The sequence below is a fragment of the Lissotriton vulgaris genome, chromosome 2_2, assembly GCF_964263255.1.
Source record: "Lissotriton vulgaris chromosome 2_2, aLisVul1.2, whole genome shotgun sequence".
Taxonomy (NCBI): domain Eukaryota; kingdom Metazoa; phylum Chordata; class Amphibia; order Caudata; family Salamandridae; genus Lissotriton; species Lissotriton vulgaris.
This window is the reverse complement of record NC_141688.1, coordinates 228,984,066-229,006,140: the sequence shown is the minus strand read 5'-3', so window position 1 is coordinate 229,006,140 and position 22,075 is coordinate 228,984,066.

Genomic DNA, 22,075 nt, shown 5'->3' with positions numbered 1-22,075 from the left:
GGAGCACCCACTCTGACCCTCCTGGTTCGAGTGATAAGCAATCTCCCGGTTCTGCGTGGATTGCTTTTGCCAAGTGCTGTTTGCTGCAATCTTGAAGCCGACGGTGCTGACGGCGAGAGCCTACGTGGGACAGATCGTGACCTGCTCCTGGACGTCGCAGATGCCCCAGAGCCCACGTGACAGCGGAGAGAAGCCTATCGACAACCGCCTGATTGCGCCCGACATTGCCTGGTTCCGTCCTGGTTCCACCCTGGTCACTGCTGAGTGACCCAGACTCTGTCCCCTCTGCTTTCAGGTACTTTTCTACTTCGATCCACCCTTGGATCGCACCGGACACTTCTGCTTCACAGCTCCAAGCACCAAGAACCTGCGTGACAGAACCCGACGCCACTTCGACCCTGTGCACCCACGGCCTGTGGGTGAGGTAACTTTGCAACGCCGGTGTTCTTACACTGGTACACACCTCTAGGGTCTGTGTCTAAAGTTTTGTGTTCCTAGGTTCAGCGGAAGTATCATTTAATTCACTTTATCCAACTTTTACGCACCATTGACTTTGCATTGGTGCTCGCCGCACTTTCCGTGCTGCACCCGTCTCCTGTGGGCTACTCCCGACTTCATCATTGCTAGTCCTGACTGCTCCCAGCGAATCTCTAGGCCCTAGGCCTAACCATTGTTCGATAAGAGTTCCTTATACCATTTTTTTAGTATATGGTTTGAGTGGCCACCCGCCCTCATCCATAATTGTGCAACTTTATATGTTTTACTGTGCTTTTGATTTAACGCTTGTGCCCCTTTCCTCATAAAGAGTACTGGGGAGTAATTTAGAAATAAATACATATATTTTTACAATATATACTTGTGTGGTGTCCTTTCATTTGATTACAGGATTGTATGTGGTAAAACAGCTCGCTTAACACGACCTCTTAAGTTAAGCCTTTAAGGCTGCTTAGTCCATGCTACCACTAGGATAGCTTGTCTACAAGGTTGACTTACAACCTGACATCTTTGGGGTTTGTTTGGACTAATACCCAGTGGTTCCAGAATTGGAAACACTACATATCAGGCCAACTTCTCACATTGGTGTGCAGCGGTGCGGATTTGAGCTTGCTGTTTGTTTTACCATTGCAATCTTTATCAAATTGAAAGATCACATCAAGTACCTCTAGGTACATATAAATCAAAAGCTTAGCATATTAAGTTCTACTGAACTTAGTAGTTGTAGATTAAAGGGATTAGCACACCCTGACTACAACTCACTAGCAAGGTACAGTAGGAAAACACTCAGTGTAGGTAAGTGCATCACTTACACCTCACTAGCAGTCATGTCTGATACAGGTAGAGCCTCAGGCTCTGCTCCTGTAATAGTTGATCCTATAGGGACAACATCCAGATATGACAACCTTAGCCACAAAGACCTGAGTGCCTTGTGCACAGCCAGGGGGCTAAAAAAGGGCAGAGGCCCTACCATTCCTTCCCTAGTAGCTCTCCTAGAAAAGGATGACCTAGATAAGGTGAGTCAGGCTCCCTTAGAATCAGGTGAAGGGATACACTCCCCTGAGAATGAGGATCTTCCTGAAGATGAAGTAGAGGAGGAGGAAGAAGAGGAAGAGGAAGGCTCTGATTTAGAAGAGCCTGAAGATCAGGATCAGAGGGGAAACCAGGTACAGGTTGCCAGGCTTAACCAGGCCAACTTGGACCTACATGAGAATGGAGAGGGCCAGCACCACTCCAGATCTCATAACCAAATTCTCCCAGGTAACAGGAGGGTGAGATCTCCATCAGGGGACTCTCATCTTTCTAGTGCCTCAAGAGAATCTCAAAGAGGGATGACTCCCTCCCAGAGAAAAGAGCATAGGGCCAGAATGAGGGCTGTCCAACTCCAGATAGAGAGGGAGGAGGTAGCTCTGGCTCAAGCTAAACTTACCTTGGCTCAAGCTAAACTTACCTTGGCAAGGGAACAGAAATTAAGTGGCTTAGATGCCACTGGTGGCAGAAAAATTCCTAAAGAGAAACCCAGGTCCTATGATAGTAGAAACCTGACAAATATTGTGCCCCCCTATCAGGAAGGGGATGACATCCACAAATGGATGACTGCTCTGGAGAGAGCCTGCATGGTACAGCAGGTTCCTGAGGAACAGTGGGCAGCAATCTTATGGTACTCCTTTTCAGAGAAAGGGAGAGATAGGCTCCTCACTGTCAGACATGAGGATGCCAGCAATTACAAAGTCCTGAAGAGTGTCCTAATAGATGGGTTTGGCTTAACCACTGAACAGTACAGGTTAAAGTTCAGAGACACCCAGAAGACACAGACTCAGGACTGGACTGATTTTGTTGATTGTGCAACTAAGGCTCTGGAGGGTTGGCTAAATGGCAGCAAAGTACATGACTTCAAAGGATTGTATAATTTGATTATGAGGGAGCAGATCCTAAGTAATTGTCAGAACCAGCTCTTACACCAGCACCTGGTGGACTCAGATTTGACCTCTCCCCAAGAATTGGGAAAGAGGGCAGATAAATGGGTCATGTAGGAGAGTAGGGTCTGCTATCCTATGGTCACCCCAATTTTTGCTTTTTGCTTCACTGGTTTTCGACTTACTGAGGCTGTGGGCCTGCTAATCAGACCCCCAGCCTGCTGTTCTCTCTCTAAATTTATAATACATGTGTAGGAAGGTGGCTACCTGACTATGGTTACCCCAGATTTTTTGCCTTGTGTTTAGCTGGTTTTCGACTTAGTTGGCCTGGTTCCCTGCTAATCAGGGCCCCAGGCTATCTGCTCTCTCTGTAAAATGGATTCCATGTACCCTAGGTGCATAACTAGATTGGCTTGGGTCACCTTATCAGCCCCTGTACAGAGCACTATAGGTGCCCAGGGCATAAGTGCATCCAAGGCCTACCAGGGGCTGCAGCATATCTTTTGCCACCCCTGGCTGGCTATCTAAAATTGACACAACTGGCTGATCACTCAGCTGGGGCAAGGTGGTGTAATCACCCCTTGCTTAGATATAGTATGCCTATATCTAAACCTATCTGGACACATATAAACCTGTGAGCCACTCCTATGGCAGGCCTTAACAATCCTGAAGGCAGAGTGCGTGGTTTAATGTGAGATGGTGCTCTAGCATGAGCTGAGCCTGTCTGCAGCTGTCGGGACCAATTCCCTTAGCTGTTCCGGGATAATGCCAAACCATATACTATTAAGTGCATTATAATCCTCGCGGTTATATGTTAACTTTGGTTTGGCTTTATCAAAACATGTCGTGTAAGGTGTCATACGAATTGGAATACTACCCCCTCGCCAGTCCTGGCGACGGGGGTAGCATTCCACCCCTCTAGAGGGGACGACATGTTACTTTTGCTAAAACGCGGTTGATTTTTAAAAGAGCCTCAGATCCACAAAATGGATGCTTCTGCCACAGACACATGTCTGACCTCCTGCTGCTGACCGAAACTCAGCAGAGGAGGCCTGGACAAAGGCTTTCCTGTCACAGGGAGGTGTGACACCACCCCAGACAGGAGATAGTGGATTGTAGCAGGGAGGTTTGAAAGAAACCAGACAGTGCCTGGGGAGCACAAGGCTTCCCCTTGCATAATCCGGTCAAACCGGTTCTGGGGCAGCCCAGCCCCAGCTCCAGTGAGACCTGGACAAAGGAAAGTGGGTGTAACCACCCCCCTTCCTGGTCCCACCCATAGGGGAGGGACCTAGCAGGAGATCCACCCCTCAGATTGGAATAAGAGGGGGAGCAGTGCCAATGCAACTGAGATCATCCTGAAATCAACTTTAAACTAAGAAGACGACTGGACTCCGACATTCTGATGATAGAAGACTGAAGAGCATCTCCCTTGTGGCCTAGGAGGGGCCACCCTGTGAACACAGGCACCACCCAGCACCTCGACGTCTGCTTTGCCGCCGCCTCCCGCCGGAGCCCGAGTGCAGAGCCTGACAAGACACAGCTTCCCAGACTTCTCCTAGCCCGATCCACAGTCCCTGCAAAGAAGGGACCCGTGGAAGCACCGAGAGACATGGGAGCGGCCATCTTGAAAGACCCCCGAGACGCTGACTGCGCAGCACCCGAGGCACCCTCGACTCTGTGCTTTGGGGTTTGAGAAGCCCCATAACCGAGCAGCATTTGCTCCAAAGATCAGCCCTCCAGCATCTCCACGATCTGCGTGGGGCCCTTTTGTTTTGTGCCACTCGACTCGCCATCCCGTCCGCTTGTCACGTGGTCAGCGGCCATCTTGGCGACGAAACCTACAATTTACACTGTGGGTCTGGTTGCTCCAGACCTGCCCTCGCTCCTGTAGAAAGGAGTACCCGCTCTGACCTTGCTGGTCCGAGTAATAAGCCTTTTTCACTTTCCCCGTGGCTTGCATTAGCCAAGGCTTGTTTGCTTCAATCGAGTTGCCGACACCGCCATCAGCTAGAGCCTTTGAGGGACAGCTCGTGATCGACTCCTGGACGTCCTTGACCTCTTCGTGTCCACGTGGCTGCAGAGAGAAGCAACCCCTGATCACCTGTTTGCACCCGACTTTGCCTGGTTCCAATCTGGTTCCACGGTGGTCACTGGTCAGTGACTTTGAACATTGTCCCCTCTGCTTTCAGGTCTTCACCACTTCAGATCCACCCTTGGATCGCACCGGACACTTCTGCTTCACAGCGCCTGCAGCTGCAACAGCTTCAAGCACCAAGAACCTGCGTGACAGAACCCGACGCCACTTCGACCCTGTGCACCCACGGCCTGTGGGTGAGGTAACTTTGCAACGCCGGTGTCCATACACTGGTACACACCTCTAGGGTCTGTGTCTAAAGTTTTGTGTTCCTAGGTTCAGCGGAAGTATCATTTAATTCACTTTAACTAACTTTTACGCACCATTGACATTACATTGGTGCGCGCCGCACTTTCCGTGCTGCACCCGTCTCCTGTGGGCTACTCCCGACTTCTTCATTGCTTGTCCTGACTGCTCCCAGCGAATCTCTAGGCCCTAGGCCTAACCATTGCTCGATAAGTGTTACTTATACCATTTTTTTAGTATATGGTCTGAGTGGCCCCCCGCCCTCAGCCATAATTGTGCCAACTTTATATGTTTAACAGTGCTTTTGATTTAACGCTTGTGCCCCTTTCCTCATAAAGAGTACTGGGGAGTAATTTAGAAATAAATACATATATTTTTACAATATATACTTGTGTGGTGTCCTTTCATTTGATTACAGGATTGTATGTGGTAAAACAGCTCGCTTAACACGACCTCTTAAGTTAAGCCTTTAAGGCTGCTTAGTCCATGCTACCACTAGGATAGCTTGTCTACAAGGTTGACTTACAACCTGACATCTTTGGGGTTTGTTTGGACTGATACCCAGTGGTTCCAGAATTGGAAACACTACATATCAGGCCAACTTCTCACATTGGTGTGCAGCGGTGCGGATTTGAGCTTGCTGTTTGTTTTACCATTGCAATCTTTACATCAAATTGAAAGATCACATCAAGTACCTCTAGGTACATATAAATCAAAAGCTTAGCATATTAAGTTCTACTGAACTTAGTAGTTGTAGATTAAAGGGATTAGCACACCCTGACTACAACTCACTAGCAAGGTACAGTAGGAAACCACTTAGTGTAGGTAAGTGCATCACTTACACCTCACTAGCAGTCATGTCTGATACAGGTAGAGCCTCAGGCTCTGCTCCTGTAATAGTTGATCCTATAGGGACAACATCCAGATATGACAACCTTAGCCACAAAGACCTGAGTGCCTTGTGCACAGCCAGGGGGCTAAAAAGGGGCAGAGGCCCTACCATTCCTTCCCTAATAGCTATCCTAGAAAAGGATGACTTAGATAAGGTGAGTCAGGCTCCCTTAGAATCAGGTGAAGGGATACACTCCCCTGAGAATGAGAATCTTCCAGAAGATGAAGAAGAGGAAGAGGAAGAGGAAGGCTCTGATTTAGAAGAGCCTGAAGATCAGGATCAGAGGGGAAACCAGGTACAGGTTGCCAGGCTTAACCAGGCCAACCTGGACCTACATGAGAATGGAGAGGGCCAGCACCACTCCAGATCTCATAACCAAATTCTCCCAGGCAACAGGAGGGTGAGATCTCAATCAAGGGACTCTCATCTTTCTAGTGCCTCAAGAGAATCTCAAAGAGGGATGACTCCCTCCCAGAGAAAAGAGCATAGGGCCAGGATGAGGGCTGTCCAACTCCAAATAGAAAGGGAAGAGGTAGCCTTGGCTCAAGCTAAACTTGCTTTAGCAAGAGAAAGAAAATTGTGTGGCTTAGATGCCACTGGTGGCAGCAAAGTTCCTAAAGAGAAACCCAGGTCCTATGATAGTAGAAACCTGACAAAGATTGTGCCCCCCTATCAGGAAGGGGATGACATCCACAAATGGATGACTGCTCTGGAGAGAGCCTGCATGGTACAGCAGGTTCCTGAGGAACAGTGGGCAGCAATCTTATGGTACTCCTTTTCAGAGAAAGGGAGAGATAGGCTCCTCACTGTCAGACATGAGGATGCCAGCAATTACAAAGTCCTGAAGAGTGTTCTAATAGATGGGTTTGGCTTAACCACTGAACAGTACAGGTTAAAGTTCAGAGACACCCAGAAGACACAGACTCAGGACTGGACTGATTTTGTTGATTGTGCAACTAAGGCTCTGGAGGGTTGGCTAAATGGCAGCAAAGTACATGACTTCAAAGGATTGTATAATTTGATTATGAGGGAGCAGATCCTAAGTAATTGTCAGAACCAGCTCTTACACCAGCACCTGGTGGACTCAGATTTGACCTCTCCCCAAGAATTGGGAAAGAGGGCAGATAAATGGGTCAGAACCAGGATTAGGCCTAAGAATCAGGACAGTAACCAGAAGAAGGAGTCTACCAAGCCTCAAGATAAGGGTGGGGATAAAAGTAAAGAAAAGACTTCCCCAGGGCCCCAAAACTCCAAGAATGGGGGTGGGTCCCAAGACACTTCATCAACTGAGAAAAAGCCTTATTGTCATGCCTGTAAACAGGTTGGGCATTACAAAACAGACAGCTGTTGTCCCAAGAATGGCAATAAAGAAAACATACCTCCAAAGCCAGCTCCAACACCTCCTGTTACTGTCAGCAGTAATCCCCCAGGAAGTGGGAGCACACCCAGGAATCTGGGTGGGTTTACTTTTGGAGCCCAAGGGGACCCTGGCCTATCCAGGTCCCCATCCCCAAATGATCTTGTTTATGAGACTGGCATGGGGTTTGCCAACTTCTCTGTTTGCCCAAATACCTTGAGCAAATATAGACAAGAACCCATCATCAATGGTTTGAAAGTTGAAGCTTTCAGAGACACAGGGGCTAGCATCACCATGGTGGCTGACTGTATAGTCCCCTCTAAGCAACTTTTACCTGGTGCCAGATACCAGGTAACAAACATTGATGGTATCCAAACAAATCATCCCATGGCAGTAGTAAGTCTCAGCTGGGGAGGTGTCATTGGCCCAAAGAGAGTGGCAGTGTCACCAAACTTGCCTGTAGACTGTCTACTGGGTAATGATTTGGAAATCTCAGCCTGGGCTGAGGTTGAACAGGAAATCCATTCTAGAATGGTAAATTCCAATGGAAAGGTTAGTGGGGCTGTACTGGCTATAGCCCCAATTCAAGATGTCCTTCCTGAAAAGGTTGGTAGGGCTGAGCAACTCTCTGCCCCATCTTTACCAGAAGCTCTTCCAAGACAGAATAGCAAAGCTGTTATGATAACAGCAGAAACCCAAACTGAGTCTCCTCCTGAAAAGGTTGGTGGGGCTGTGATGGCCACAGCCCAAACTCAAACAGATATGTGTGTTGTGAAGCCTGATATGATGGATCACTCCACCCAAACTGAGAGCATGGAGGAGGAAGAGAAATCTCCCCCTCACCAGACAGTAGGACAGGATCAGCCTCCTCAGGGAACTGATCTTACCCCTGATGAAGGAACTGCCCCAGAGGTTGTTAGGCCTGGCCTGACAGAGCCTCTGATGGCAGTGGACCCTTCTCAGGTGGGATCCAGTCTGGAGCAGGTAACCTGCCCCTCTCTACCTTGCCTCAGTCAGCCCAGGGCTGCAGAGGACAAGAAGGACAGTGAGACCCAGAGGGCCCCCTGTCAAATAAAGCACCCCCATCAACAGATTAGGGGCACCAAAACTAGTAGGCCTAGTAAGGTGAAAACTTTAAAAACTCCCGAGGGAGCCCCCTTAAAAACAGTTAGGGACCTCCCACAGATGGATTCTGTTGGGCACAGCCAAACCTGGGACCCAAAGGGCCCAAACCTGAACTGTCCCTCCAGCAAGCCAAACAGAGGGACCCAGCCTCCAGCTTTAGGTAGCCAGAGGTTGACCCTGAGAGCTCAGTGCAACTCAGTTGAAGAAAGAAAGGCACACATGGTGGAAGATAATTGGAGGAAGTTGAGCCCAAAAATAGTGGAGCCTCACTTCAATACTCCATATCCAAACCAGCCTTTAACTTTGCATAAACACACCCAAGGTAGTGATTCCCTATGGTGGAGACCCTCTAATACCCCGAGGGTGAGGGACTGCTTAGTGGACCATGAGACAGGGGGTACCCATGCTAGTGCAGGTACTTCCTTATATGGCCACTCAGGCAATAAAGGCTTACCTGGCCAAGGATAGCCTTATCTCCTTTCGTTTGGGGGGGGGGTTATGTAGGAAGGTGGCTACCTGACTATGGTTACCCCAGATTTTTTGCCTTGTGTTTAGCTGGTTTTCGACTTAGTTGGCCTGGTTCCCTGCTAATCAGGGCCCCAGGCTATCTGCTCTCTCTGTAAAATGGATTCCATGTACCCTAGGTGCATAACTAGATTGGCTTGGGTCACCTTATCAGCCCCTGTACAGAGCACTATAGGTGCCCAGGGCATAAGTGCATCCAAGGCCTACCAGGGGCTGCAGCATATCTTTTGCCACCCCTGGCTGGCTATCTAAAATTGACACAACTGGCTGATCACTCAGCTGGGGCAAGGTGGTGTAATCACCCCTTGCTTAGATATAGTATGCCTATATCTAAACCTATCTGGACACATATAAACCTGTGAGCCACTCCTATGGCAGGCCTTAACAATCCTGAAGGCAGAGTGCGTGGTTTAATGTGAGATGGTGCTCTAGCATGAGCTGAGCCTGTCTGCAGCTGTCGGGACCAATTCCCTTAGCTGTTCCGGGATAATGCCAAACCATATACTATTAAGTGCATTATAATCCTCGCGGTTATATGTTAACTTTGGTTTGGCTTTATCAAAACATGTCGTGTAAGGTGTCATACGAATTGGAATACTACCCCCTCGCCAGTCCTGGCGACGGGGGTAGCATTCCACCCCTCTAGAGGGGACGACATGTTACTTTTGCTAAAACGCGGTTGATTTTTAAAAGAGCCTCAGATCCACAAAATGGATGCTTCTGCCACAGACACATGTCTGACCTCCTGCTGCTGACCGAAACTCAGCAGAGGAGGCCTGGACAAAGGCTTTCCTGTCACAGGGAGGTGTGACACCACCCCAGACAGGAGATAGTGGATTGTAGCAGGGAGGTTTGAAAGAAACCAGACAGTGCCTGGGGAGCACAAGGCTTCCCCTTGCATAATCCGGTCAAACCGGTTCTGGGGCAGCCCAGCCCCAGCTCCAGTGAGACCTGGACAAAGGAAAGTGGGTGTAACCACCCCCCTTCCTGGTCCCACCCATAGGGGAGGGACCTAGCAGGAGATCCACCCCTCAGATTGGAATAAGAGGGGGAGCAGTGCCAATGCAACTGAGATCATCCTGAAATCAACTTTAAACTAAGAAGACGACTGGACTTCGACATTCTGATGATAGAAGACTGAAGAGCATCTCCCTTGTGGCCTAGGAGGGGCCACCCTGTGAACACAGGCACCACCCAGCACCTCGACGTCTGCTTTGCCGCCGCCTCCCGCCGGAGCCCGAGTGCAGAGCCTGACAAGACACAGCTTCCCAGACTTCTCCTAGCCCGATCCACAGTCCCTGCAAAGAAGGGACCCGTGGAAGCACCGAGAGACATGGGAGCGGCCATCTTGAAAGACCCCCGAGACGCTGACTGCGCAGCACCCGAGGCACCCTCGACTCTGTGCTTTGGGGTTTGAGAAGCCCCATAACCGAGCAGCATTTGCACCAAAGATCAGCCCTCCAGCATCTCCACGATCTGCGTGGGGCCCTTTTGTTTTGTGCCACTCGACTTGCCATCCCTTCCGCTTGTCACGTGGTCAGCGGCCATCTTGGCGACGAAACCTACAATTTACACTGTGGGTCTGGTTGCTCCAGACCTGCCCTCGCTCCTGTAGAAAGGAGTACCCGCTCTGACCTTGCTGGTCCGAGTAATAAGCCTTTTTCACTTTCCCCGTGGCTTGCATTAGCCAAGGCTTGTTTGCTTCAATCGAGTTGCCGACACCGCCATCAGCTAGAACCTTTGAGGGACAGCTCGTGATCGACTCCTGGACGTCCTTGACCTCTTCGTGTCCACGTGGCTGCAGAGAGAAGCAACCCCTGATCACCTGTTTGCACCCGACTTTGCCTGGTTCCAATCTGGTTCCACGGTGGTCACTGGTCAGTGACTTTGAACATTGTCCCCTCTGCTTTCAGGTCTTCACCACTTCAGATCCACCCTTGGATCGCACCGGACACTTCTGCTTCACAGCGCCTGCAGCTGCAACAGCTTCAAGCACCAAGAACCTGCGTGACAGAACCCGACGCCACTTCGACCCTGTGCACCCACGGCCTGTGGGTGAGGTAACTTTGCAACGCCGGTGTCCATACACTGGTACACACCTCTAGGGTCTGTGTCTAAAGTTTTGTGTTCCTAGGTTCAGCGGAAGTATCATTTAATTCACTTTAACTAACTTTTACGCACCATTGACATTACATTGGTGCGCGCCGCACTTTCCGTGCTGCACCCGTCTCCTGTGGGCTACTCCCGACTTCTTCATTGCTTGTCCTGACTGCTCCCAGCGAATCTCTAGGCCCTAGGCCTAACCATTGCTCGATAAGTGTTACTTATACCATTTTTTTAGTATATGGTCTGAGTGGCCCCCCGCCCTCAGCCATAATTGTGCCAACTTTATATGTTTAACAGTGCTTTTGATTTAACGCTTGTGCCCCTTTCCTCATAAAGAGTACTGGGGAGTAATTTAGAAATAAATACATATATTTTTACAATATATACTTGTGTGGTGTCCTTTCATTTGATTACAGGATTGTATGTGGTAAAACAGCTCGCTTAACACGACCTCTTAAGTTAAGCCTTTAAGGCTGCTTAGTCCATGCTACCACTAGGATAGCTTGTCTACAAGGTTGACTTACAACCTGACATCTTTGGGGTTTGTTTGGACTGATACCCAGTGGTTCCAGAATTGGAAACACTACATATCAGGCCAACTTCTCACAACATGTGCTATAGGTACATACCACAATTGGAAATGGACTCCTTGTCAGCCCCTGTACCATGCTCTATAGGTGCTCAGGGCATAGGTGCCACCAAGGCCTACCAGGGGCTGAAGCATAGCTTTTGCCACCCCTGGCGGGTTCTTAAATTGACACAACTGGCTGATCACTCAGCTGGGGCAAGTGGGTGTAATCACCCCTTGCTTAGATATAGTATACCTATATCTAAACCTATATCTGGACACATATATAGCCTGTGAGTCACTCCTATGGAAGGCCTCATCAATCCTGGAGGCAGAGTGCGTGGTTTTATGTGAGATGGAGCTCTGGCACGAGCTGAGCCTGTCTGCAGCTGTCGGGAACAACTCCCTAAGCTGATCCGGGATAATGCCATACCATATACTCTTAAGCGCCTTATAATCCTCGCGGTTATATAGCAACTTTGGTTTGGCTTTATCAAAACATGTCGTGTAAGGTGTCATACGAATTGGAATACTACCCCCTCGCCAGTTCTGGCGACGGGGGTAGCATTCCACCCTTCTAGAGGGAGAAGACATGTTACTTTACTGAAACGCGGTTGATTTAAAATGAGCCTCAGATCCACAAAATGGATGCCCCTGCCACAGACACGGGTCTGACCTCCTGCTGCTGACCGAAACCCGGCAGAGGAGGCCTGGACAAAGAGTTTCCTGTCACAGGGCGGTGTCAAACCACCCCAGACAGGAGATAGTGGATTGGAGTAGGGAGGTTTCAAAGAAACCAGACACTGCCTGGGGAGCACAAGGCTGCCCCTTGCAGGATCCGGCCAAACCGGTTCTGGGGCCTCCCAGCCCCTGTCCCAGCGCGGCCAGGATCAAAGGAGAGGGGTGTAACCACCCCCTTCCTGGGTCCCACCCATAGGAGGGGACCTAGCAGGATGTCCAACCCCCTAGATTCGAATAAGAGGGGGAGCAGTCCCAACGGACTTCAGATCATCCTGAAGAAACATAAGAAACGAAATCTGGACCCTTCGACTTTCTACACGACGTGAGAAGACTGAAGAATCTCCCTTGTGGTCAAGGAGTGACCACTCTGTGCAAACAGGCACCATCCAGCCCTCGACCCTTGCTTTGTTGCAGTTCCCGCCGGAACTCGAGCGACAGAGATCGACGAGATCAAGCTTGCCTGCCTTCTACCTGCCCGATCCACAGTCCCTGCAGAGCTGAGACCCGTGGAGGCGACCGGAAGCGTGGGGCACGCCATCTTGAAAAGGCCACGAGACGCTGACCGTGCAGCCCACGAGTGACCCTCGAAGCTGTACACCGGGGTTTGAGAAGCCCCAGCCCCGAGCTCCACTTGCACCAAAGCTCACCCCTCCAGACTCGACGAGTGCTGCGTGGGGCCCTTCTGCTTGTGTGCGCTCGACGCGTTGGCCCGGTCACTTGCCAGCTGGCTTGTGGCCCCTGTGCCGACGAAACTTGAAATACGACTTGCTTTTCTGGTTGCTCCAGATCTGCACCAGCTCCTGTGAAAAGGAGCACCCACTCTGACCCTCCTGGTTCGAGTGATAAGCAATCTCCCGGTTCTGCGTGGATTGCTTTTGCCAAGTGCTGTTTGCTGCAATCTTGAAGCCGACGGTGCTGACGGCGAGAGCCTATGTGGGACAGATCGTGACCTGCTCCTGGACGTCGCAGATGCCCCAGAGCCCACGTGACAGCAGAGAGAAGCCTATCGACAACCGCCTGATTGCGCCCGACATTGCCTGGTTCCGTCCTGGTTCCACCCTGGTCACTGCTGAGTGACCCAGACTCTGTCCCCTCTGCTTTCAGGTACTTTTCTACTTCGATCCACTCTTGGATCGCACCGGTCACTTCGGCTTCACAGCGCCTGCAGCTGCAACAGCTTCAAGCACCAAGAACCTGCGTGATAGAACCCGACGCCACTTCGACCCTGTGCACCCACGGCCTGTGGGTGAGGTAACTTTGCAACGCCAGTGTCCTTACACTGGTACACACCTCTAGGGTCTGTGTCTAAAGTTTTGTGTTCCTAGGTTCAGCGGAAGTATCATTTAATTCACTTTATCCAACTTTTACGCACCATTGACTTTACATTGGTGCGCGCCGCACTTTCTGTGCTGCAACCGTCTCCTGTGGGCTACTCCCGACTTCATCATTGCTAGTCCTGACTGCTCCCAGCGAATCTCTAGGCCCTAGGCCTAACCATTGTTCGATAAGTGTTCCTTATACCACTTTTTTAATATATGGTCTGAGTGGCCACCCGCCCTCATCCATAACTGTGCAACTTTATATGTTTTACTGTGCTTTTGATTTAACGCTTGTGCCCCTTTCCTCATAAAGAGTACTGGGGAGTAATTTAGAAATAAATACATATATTTTTATAATATATACTTGTGTGGTGTCCTTTCATTTGATTACAGGATTGTATGTGGTAAAACAGCTCGCTTAACACGACCTCTTAAGTTAAGCCTTTAAGGCTGCTTAGTCCATGCTACCACTAGGATAGGTTGTCTACAAGGTTGACTTACAACCTGACATCTTTGGGGTTTGTTTGGACTGATACCCAGTGGTTCCAGAATTGGAAACACTACATATCAGGCCAACTTCTCACATTGGTGTGCAGCGGTGCGGATTTGAGCTTGCTGTTTGTTTTACCATTGCAATCTTTATCAAATTGAAAGATCACATCAAGTACCTCTAGGTACATATAAATCAAAAGCTTAGCATATTAAGTTCTACTGAACTTAGTAGTTGTAGATTAAAGGGATTAGCACACCCTGACTACAACTCACTAGCAAGGTACAGTAGGAAACCACTTAGTGTAGGTAAGTGCACCACTTACACCTCACTAGCAGTCATGTCTGATACAGATAGAGCCTCAGGCTCTGCTCCTGTAGAAGTTGATCCTATAGGGACAACATCCAGATATGACAACCTTAGCCACAAAGACCTGAGTGCCTTGTGCACAGCCAGGGGGCTAAAAAAGGGCAGAGGCCCTACCATCCCTTCCCTAATAGCTCTCCTAGAAAAGGATGACCTAGATAAGGTGAGTCAGGCTCCCTTAGAATCAGGTGAAGGGATAAACTCCCCTGAGAATGAGGATCTTCCAGATGATGTAGTAGAGGAGGAGGAAGAGGAAGAGGAAGGCTCTGATTTAGAAGAGCCTGAAGATCAGGATCAGAGGGGAAACCAGGTTCAGGTTGCCAGCCTTAACCAGGCCAACTTGGACCTACATGGGAATGGGGAGGGCCAGCACCACCCCAGATCTCATAACCAAATTCTCCCAGGTAATAGGAGGGAGAGGTCTCTATCAGGGGACTCTCACCTTTCAAGTGCCTCAAGAGAATCTCAAAGAGGGATGACTTCCTCCCAGAGAAAAGAGCATAGGCCAGAATGAGGGCTGTCCAACTCCAGATAGAGAGGGAAGAGGTAGCCCTGGCTCAAGCTAAGCTTACCTTGGAACAAGCTAAACGTACCTTGGCAAGGGAGAAAAAAATAAGTGGCTTAGATGCCACTGGTGGCAGCAAAATTCCTAAAGAAAAAGACAGGGCCTATGACAATAGAAACCTGACAAAAATTGTGCCCCCCTACAAGGAAGGGGATGATATCCACAAATGGATGACTGCTCTTGAGAGGGCCTGCATGGTACATCAGGTCCCTGAGGATCAGTGGGCAGCAATTTTATGGTACTCCTTTTCTGAGAAAGGGAGGGACAGGCTCCTCACTGTTAGACCTGAGGATGCCAAAAACTACTCTGTTCTGAAGAGTGCTCTTATTGAAGGGTTTGGCCTAACCACTGAGCAATACAGGTTGTTGTTCAGAGACACCCAAAAAGCACAGACTCAGGACTGGACTGATTTTGTAGATTGTGCCACTAAGGCTCTGGAGGGTTGGCTGCAGGGAAGTAAAGTTTCAGACTATACAGGATTGTACAATCTTATGATGAGAGAACAGATCCTTAATAACTGTCAGAACCAGCTGTTGCATCAATACCTTGTTGACTCTGATTTGACCTCTCCCCAAGAATTGGGAAAGAAGGCAGACAAATGGGTCAGAACAAGGATTAAGCAGAAAAACCAGAACCAAGGTGACCAGAAGAAAACAGACCAGAAGGGTGGGAATCAGAAAGATAAAGAAAAGGACCAGAAGTCTTCAGGCCCCCAAACTAGCAATAAGGAGGGGGGTTCCCAAAATGGAAACAAGAAAAAGAAGAATGATGGCCCAAAGAAACCTTGGTGTAATACCTGCAAATCAGTTTCACACTGGGGCAGTGAATGCACTAAGAAAAATCCAGTCCCCACCACTGCAGCTCCTAAAGCACCTGCACCCCCTAGTACAGTTAACAGTGGTGGTACACAGCCAAAGGGTTTAGTAGGGTTGACCCTCGGTACTGAGGTGGAATCTGGCCTAGTCAGAATCCCCACACAGGCAGTTCTCCTATATGATGTGGACTTATCTTTGCCCACTGCAGTAAGCCCCAGTAACCTGGGCAAATATAGGCAGACTCCCTTAATTAATGAGAAACTGGCTCAGGCCTACAGGGACACTTGTGCCAGTGTCACAATGGTGACACCTGGCTTTGTGGATCCTGGACAGATTGTACTAGGTGAAAGTTACCTAGTGACCAATGCAAGCAACTCCACTACTTCCCATAGTGTGGCTGTTGTGAACTTCTCCTGGGGAGGGGTAGATGGCCTAAAGAAAGTTGTTGTGAGTGCAGACCTCCCAGTAGACTGTCTGTTAGGCAATGATCTTGAAAGCTCAGTTTGGTCAGAAGTGGAGTACAGGACTCATGCAGAAATGCTAGGGATTTCAGCTCATGTCCTTGCAGTGACAAGGTCTCAGGCTAAGAAGTGCCTTCCTGAACCAGTGGTGGATCTTGAAACAATAGACCAACCACAACCCAAGAGAAGGAGCAAGAGGGTTAAGGCTGTGCCTTCCCACTTGCCCCAGGTTGAGGATCAAGTTTCACAGGAAACTGATTCTGCAGTCCAAGAGGAGACTGTCTCAGATGAGCTTGAACCTGAACAGGTTGAGTTTCTGGGGACAGGGGGACCCTCAAGGGCAGACCTGGGGCAGGCTCAGTTAGATTGCCCTTCACTTGAACCCCTCAGACAGCAAGCTGCTGCTGAGGCTGCAGGGAATGCTCAAGGTACCCATAAGGTGTATTGGGATGAAGGGCTCCTTTATTCAGAGGCTAGAGACCCCAAGCCTGGCACAACCAGGAGGTTGGTCATACCTTTGAAGTTTAGGGGCTTCCTTCTTACCTTGGCCCATGATATTCCCCTTGCAGGACACTTAGGCCAGAATAAGACTTGGGACAGGCTTGTTCCACACTTTCACTGGCCTCACATGTCAGAAAATGTCAAGGAGTTTTGTCGCTCCTGTGTCACTTGCCAAGCCAGTGGTAAGTCAGGTGGCACAACAAAGGCCCCCCTGATACCACTACCTGTGGTGGGGGTACCCTTTGAAAGAGTTGGAATAGACATTGTGGGTCCCATGGATCCTCAAACAGCATCTGGGCACAGATTTATACTGGTGGTAGTGGATCATGCCACCAGGTACCCAGAGGCAATTCCCCTGAGGACCACCACAGCTCCTGTGGTGGCAAAAGCCCTCATTGCAGTTTTCTCAAGAGTGGGCTTTCCAAAGGAGGTTCTTTCAGACAGAGGTACTAACTTTATGTCTGGATACTTAAAAGCAATGTGGAAAGAGTGTGGAGTAAACTATAAGTTTACCACACCCTACCATCCACAGTGCAATGGGCTTGTGGAAAGGTTCAACAAGACCCTAAAGGGAATGATAAAAGGTTTACCAGAGAAGCTCAGGCGGAAATGGGACATCCTTTTACCCTGCTTGCTCTTTGCTTACAGAGAGGTCCCACAGAAGGGGGTTGGCTACAGCCCTTTTGAACTTTTGTTTGGCCACCCTGTAAGAGGTCCATTGAGTTTGGTGAAGGAAGGATGGGAGTTACCTCTCAAAAAGCCTAAACTAGACATTGTGGACTATGTACTTGGTCTCCGCTCCAGGATGGCTGAATACATGGAGAGAGCATCCAAAAACCTTGAGGCAAGTCAGGAATTACAGAAAGCCTGGCATGACCAAAAGGCTGTTATGGTTGAGTTCCAGCCAGGACAGAAGGTGTGGGTGTTGGACCCCGTGGGGCCAGCAGCTCTCCAGGACAAATGGACTGGACCCTACCCTATCATTGAAAAGAAGGGAGAAGTCACCTACTTGGTTGACTTTGGTACCCCTAGGAGCCCCCACAGGGTGCTCCATGTGAACAGATTGAAAGCATTTGTTGACAGGGAGGACATGAGTCTCCTCATGGCCACAGATGGGGAACAGGAGGAAGAGAGTGACCCTCTCCCAGACCTGCTTTCCCAGAACCCTGATGATGGTTCAGTTGATGGAGTAGCCTTGGCAGGCAGCCTCACTGAGCAGCAACAGGTGGACTGCAGACAGGTGTTGCAGGCCCACAGACATTTGTTTTCACTCACACCCAGTCAGACTAACTGGTGCACCCATGAGGTAGACACTGGTGACAATCTGCCTGTGAAGAATAAGATCTACAGGCAACCTGACCATGTCAGGGATTGTATAAAGGCTGAGGTGCAAAAGATGTTGGAGCTTGGAGTGATTGAGCCATCAGAGAGCCCATGGGCTAGCCCAGTGGTCCTTGTGCCAAAACCTCATACCAAAGATGGGAAGAGAGAAATGAGGTTTTGTGTGGACTACAGAGGTCTCAATGCTGTCACTAGGACAGATGCTCATCCCATTCCAAGAGCAGATGAGCTCATTGATAAATTGGCTTCTGCCAAGTTTCTGAGCACATTTGATTTGACAGCTGGCTACTGGCAAATCAGACTAGCTGAGGAGTCAAAAGCCAAAACAGCATTTTCGACCCCTAGTGGACATTATCAGTTTGTGGTAATGCCCTTTGGCTTGAAGAATGCACCTGCCACTTTCCAAAGGTTGGTGAACCAAGTCCTTGCTGGGTTGGATGACTTTTGTGCAGCATATCTAGATGATATTGCTGTCTTTAGCTCCACCTGGGAGGATCACCTGATCCACCTGAAGAAGGTTCTGGAGGCCCTGCAAAAGGCAGGCCTGACTATCAAGGCTACTAAGTGCCAGATAGGGCAGAGCAAGGTTGTGTACTTGGGCCACCTAGTAGGTGGGGGTCAAGTTCAACCACTGGAGAGCAAGATCCAGACCATACAGGACTGGGCTCCTCCAACTACCCAGACACAAGTCAGAGCCTTCTTGGGCCTGACTGGGTATTACAGAAAATTTGTAAAGAACTATGGGTCCATTGTGACACCATTGAATGACTTGACATCCAAGAAGATGCCCAAAAAGGTTCAGTGGACAGTTAGCTGTCAAAAGGCATTTGATGACCTGAAGAAGGCCATGTGCTCTGCACCTATCCTGAAGAGTCCTGACTACTCCAAACAGTTCATTGTACAGACAGATGCTTCTGAGTTGGGGGTGGGAGCTGTGCTTTCACAACTTAATCAAGATGGTCAAGACCAGCCCATTGCTTTTATTAGCAGAAGGCTGACCCCCAGGGAGAAACGTTGGTCAGCTATTGAGAGGGAGGCCTTTGCTGTGGTTTGGGCCCTGAAGAAGTTGAGGCCATACTTGTTTGGTACTCAGTTCCTAATTCAGACAGACCATAAACCCCTCTTGTGGCTAAATCAGATGAAGGGTGAAAATCCCAAACTGCTCAGGTGGTCCATTTCCCTACAGGGGATGGACTTTACAGTGGAGCACCGCCCAGGGACTGACCATGGTAATGCAGATGGTCTCTCCAGGTACTTCCACTTAGAACATGAAGACTTATCTGGTCAAGGTTAAGTTTAATGTCCCTGCGTTTGGGGGGGGTTATGTAGGAGAGTAGGGTCTGCTATCCTATGGTCACCCCAATTTTTGCTTTTTGCTTCACTGGTTTTCGACTTACTGAGGCTGTGGGCCTGCTAATCAGACCCCCAGCCTGCTGTTCTCTCTCTAAATTTATAATACATGTGCTATAGGTACATACCACAATTGGAAATGGACTCCTTGTCAGCCCCTGTACCATGCACTATAGGTGCTCAGGGCATAGGTGCCACCAAGGCCTACCAGGGGCTGAAGCATAGCTTTTGCCACCCCTGGCGGGTTCTTAAATTGACACAACTGGCTGATCACTCAGCTGGGGCAAGTGGGTGTAATCACCCCTTGCTTAGATATAGTATACCTATATCTAAACCTATATCTGGACACATATATAGCCTGTGAGTCACTCCTATGGAAGGCCTCATCAATCCTGGAGGCAGAGTGCGTGGTTTTATGTGAGATGGAGCTCTGGCACGAGCTGAGCCTGTCTGCAGCTGTCGGGAACAACTCCCTAAGCTGATCCGGGATAATGCCATACCATATACTCTTAAGCGCCTTATAATCCTCGCGGTTATATAGCAACTTTGGTTTGGCTTTATCAAAACATGTCGTGTAAGGTGTCATACGAATTGGAATACTACCCCCTCGCCAGTTCTGGCGACGGGGGTAGCATTCCACCCTTCTAGAGGGAGAAGACATGTTACTTTACTGAAACGCGGTTGATTTAAAATGAGCCTCAGATCCACAAAATGGATGCCCCTGCCACAGACACGGGTCTGACCTCCTGCTGCTGACCGAAACCCGGCAGAGGAGGCCTGGACAAAGAGTTTCCTGTCACAGGGCGGTGTCAAACCACCCCAGACAGGAGATAGTGGATTGGAGTAGGGAGGTTTCAAAGAAACCAGACACTGCCTGGGGAGCACAAGGCTGCCCCTTGCAGGATCCGGCCAAACCGGTTCTGGGGCCTCCCAGCCCCTGTCCCAGCGCGGCCAGGATCAAAGGAGAGGGGTGTAACCACCCCCTTCCTGGGCCCCACCCATAGGAGGGGACCTAGCAGGATGTCCAACCCCCTAGATTCGAATAAGAGGGGGAGCAGTCCCAACGGACTTCAGATCATCCTGAAGAAACATAAGAAACGAAATCTGGACCCTTCGACTTTCTACACGACGTGAGAAGACTGAAGAATCTCCCTTGTGGTCAAGGAGTGACCACCCTGTGCAAACAGGCACCATTCAGCCCTCGACCCTTGCTTTGTTGCAGTTCCCGCCGGAACTCAAGCGACAGAGATCGACGAGATCAAGCTTGCCTGCCTTCTACCTGCCCGATCCACAGTCCCTGCAGAGCTGAGACCCGTGGAGGCGACCGGAAGCGTGGGGCACGCCATCTTGAAAAGGCCACGAGACGCTGACCGTGCAGCCCACGAGTGACCCTCGAAGCTGTACACCGGGGTTTGAGAAGCCCCAGCCCCGAGCTCCACTTGCACCAAAGCTCACCCCTCCAGACTCGACGAGTGCTGCGTGGGGCCCTTCTGCTTGTGTGCGCTCGACGCATTGGCCCGGTCACTTGCCAGCTGGCTTGTGGCCCCTGTGCCGACGAAACTTGAAATACGACTTGCTTTTCTGGTTGCTCCAGATCTGCTTGAAAGTGTAGGGTAGAGCACAGCTATTTCAACTGTAGGTTCAAGGTAGTTTACGTGCCTCCGGAGCCCCCTCCCCGTCTGGAGGGATATTGAGTACGACCTTTAGTAGCAACTGCACCTGTCTCGGTGTGGTTGCCCCTGGCTCCGGAGGCACGTAAACTACCTTGAACCTACAGTTGAAATAGCTGTGCTCTACCCTACACTTTCAAATATATTATTCTACCCGCCACTCAGGATAGAGGCACGCACACCGAACCTATCATGCAATACGAAGAAATCACAGCCTCCACAGACAGGAGGGCAGAAACATTTGCATATGCAACAGACGCCAGTGAAAAAATCTATTCTTTAATACAACCATCTAGCAAAGAACCAGTCTATTCCAAAAACAAAGAGCAACAACTAAGACACCTCTTGTACTTAACTCGTAAGGAGATCAACCAGAGAATGCACGCATCCACTATGATTAAATACCATAAAGCGCAAAGAATCCCTAGAGGCCTCAGGATAGCTCTCAAACCCAGCCTATGCAAAAACTCCAAAACTTTCACGGAAAAGTGGTTTGCAATTTTAAACAAATGCAGTCTAGACCTTATTCTACTAATTATAGAGGAACTGGCACTAATATTGGAGGAACTCACCAAAGAAATAGAACAAACCAAAACTGAAATATCCAAACTATGCACACCAGAAGAATTAACTGCAACCTTAGAGGACATCAACACCCAACTAATAAAACACACCCAAGAGATAAATGAGCGGAAGTTGCGAAAGTACAAAAGAGACACTTTAGACTACAAATTACAGGAAGTCTACACATGGGCTGAAGTGTATGCAAGAAAACGACAATCTAAAGGATATACTTCTCACACCGACACATCCTCTACTGATAGCGAAAGAATCCCTCCAAAAAAGAATATTTCTCAAAAAACCCCACAAACCCAAGACCAAGCCTCTACATCAACAGCGGTTCCTTTTTTAGAGGAAGGCCGGATAGAAACAGAAGACTCCGGAGGGGACGCAGAAAGAGAAACAGGATTGAACCAACCCCAGACACGGTCTACACTAACCAAAAAAGAGAAAAAGAAACAACAACAAGCCAGCAAAGTCTAGTGTTGAATATATCGGATTACAACTTCAGCGAAATTCAAATAGCAACTC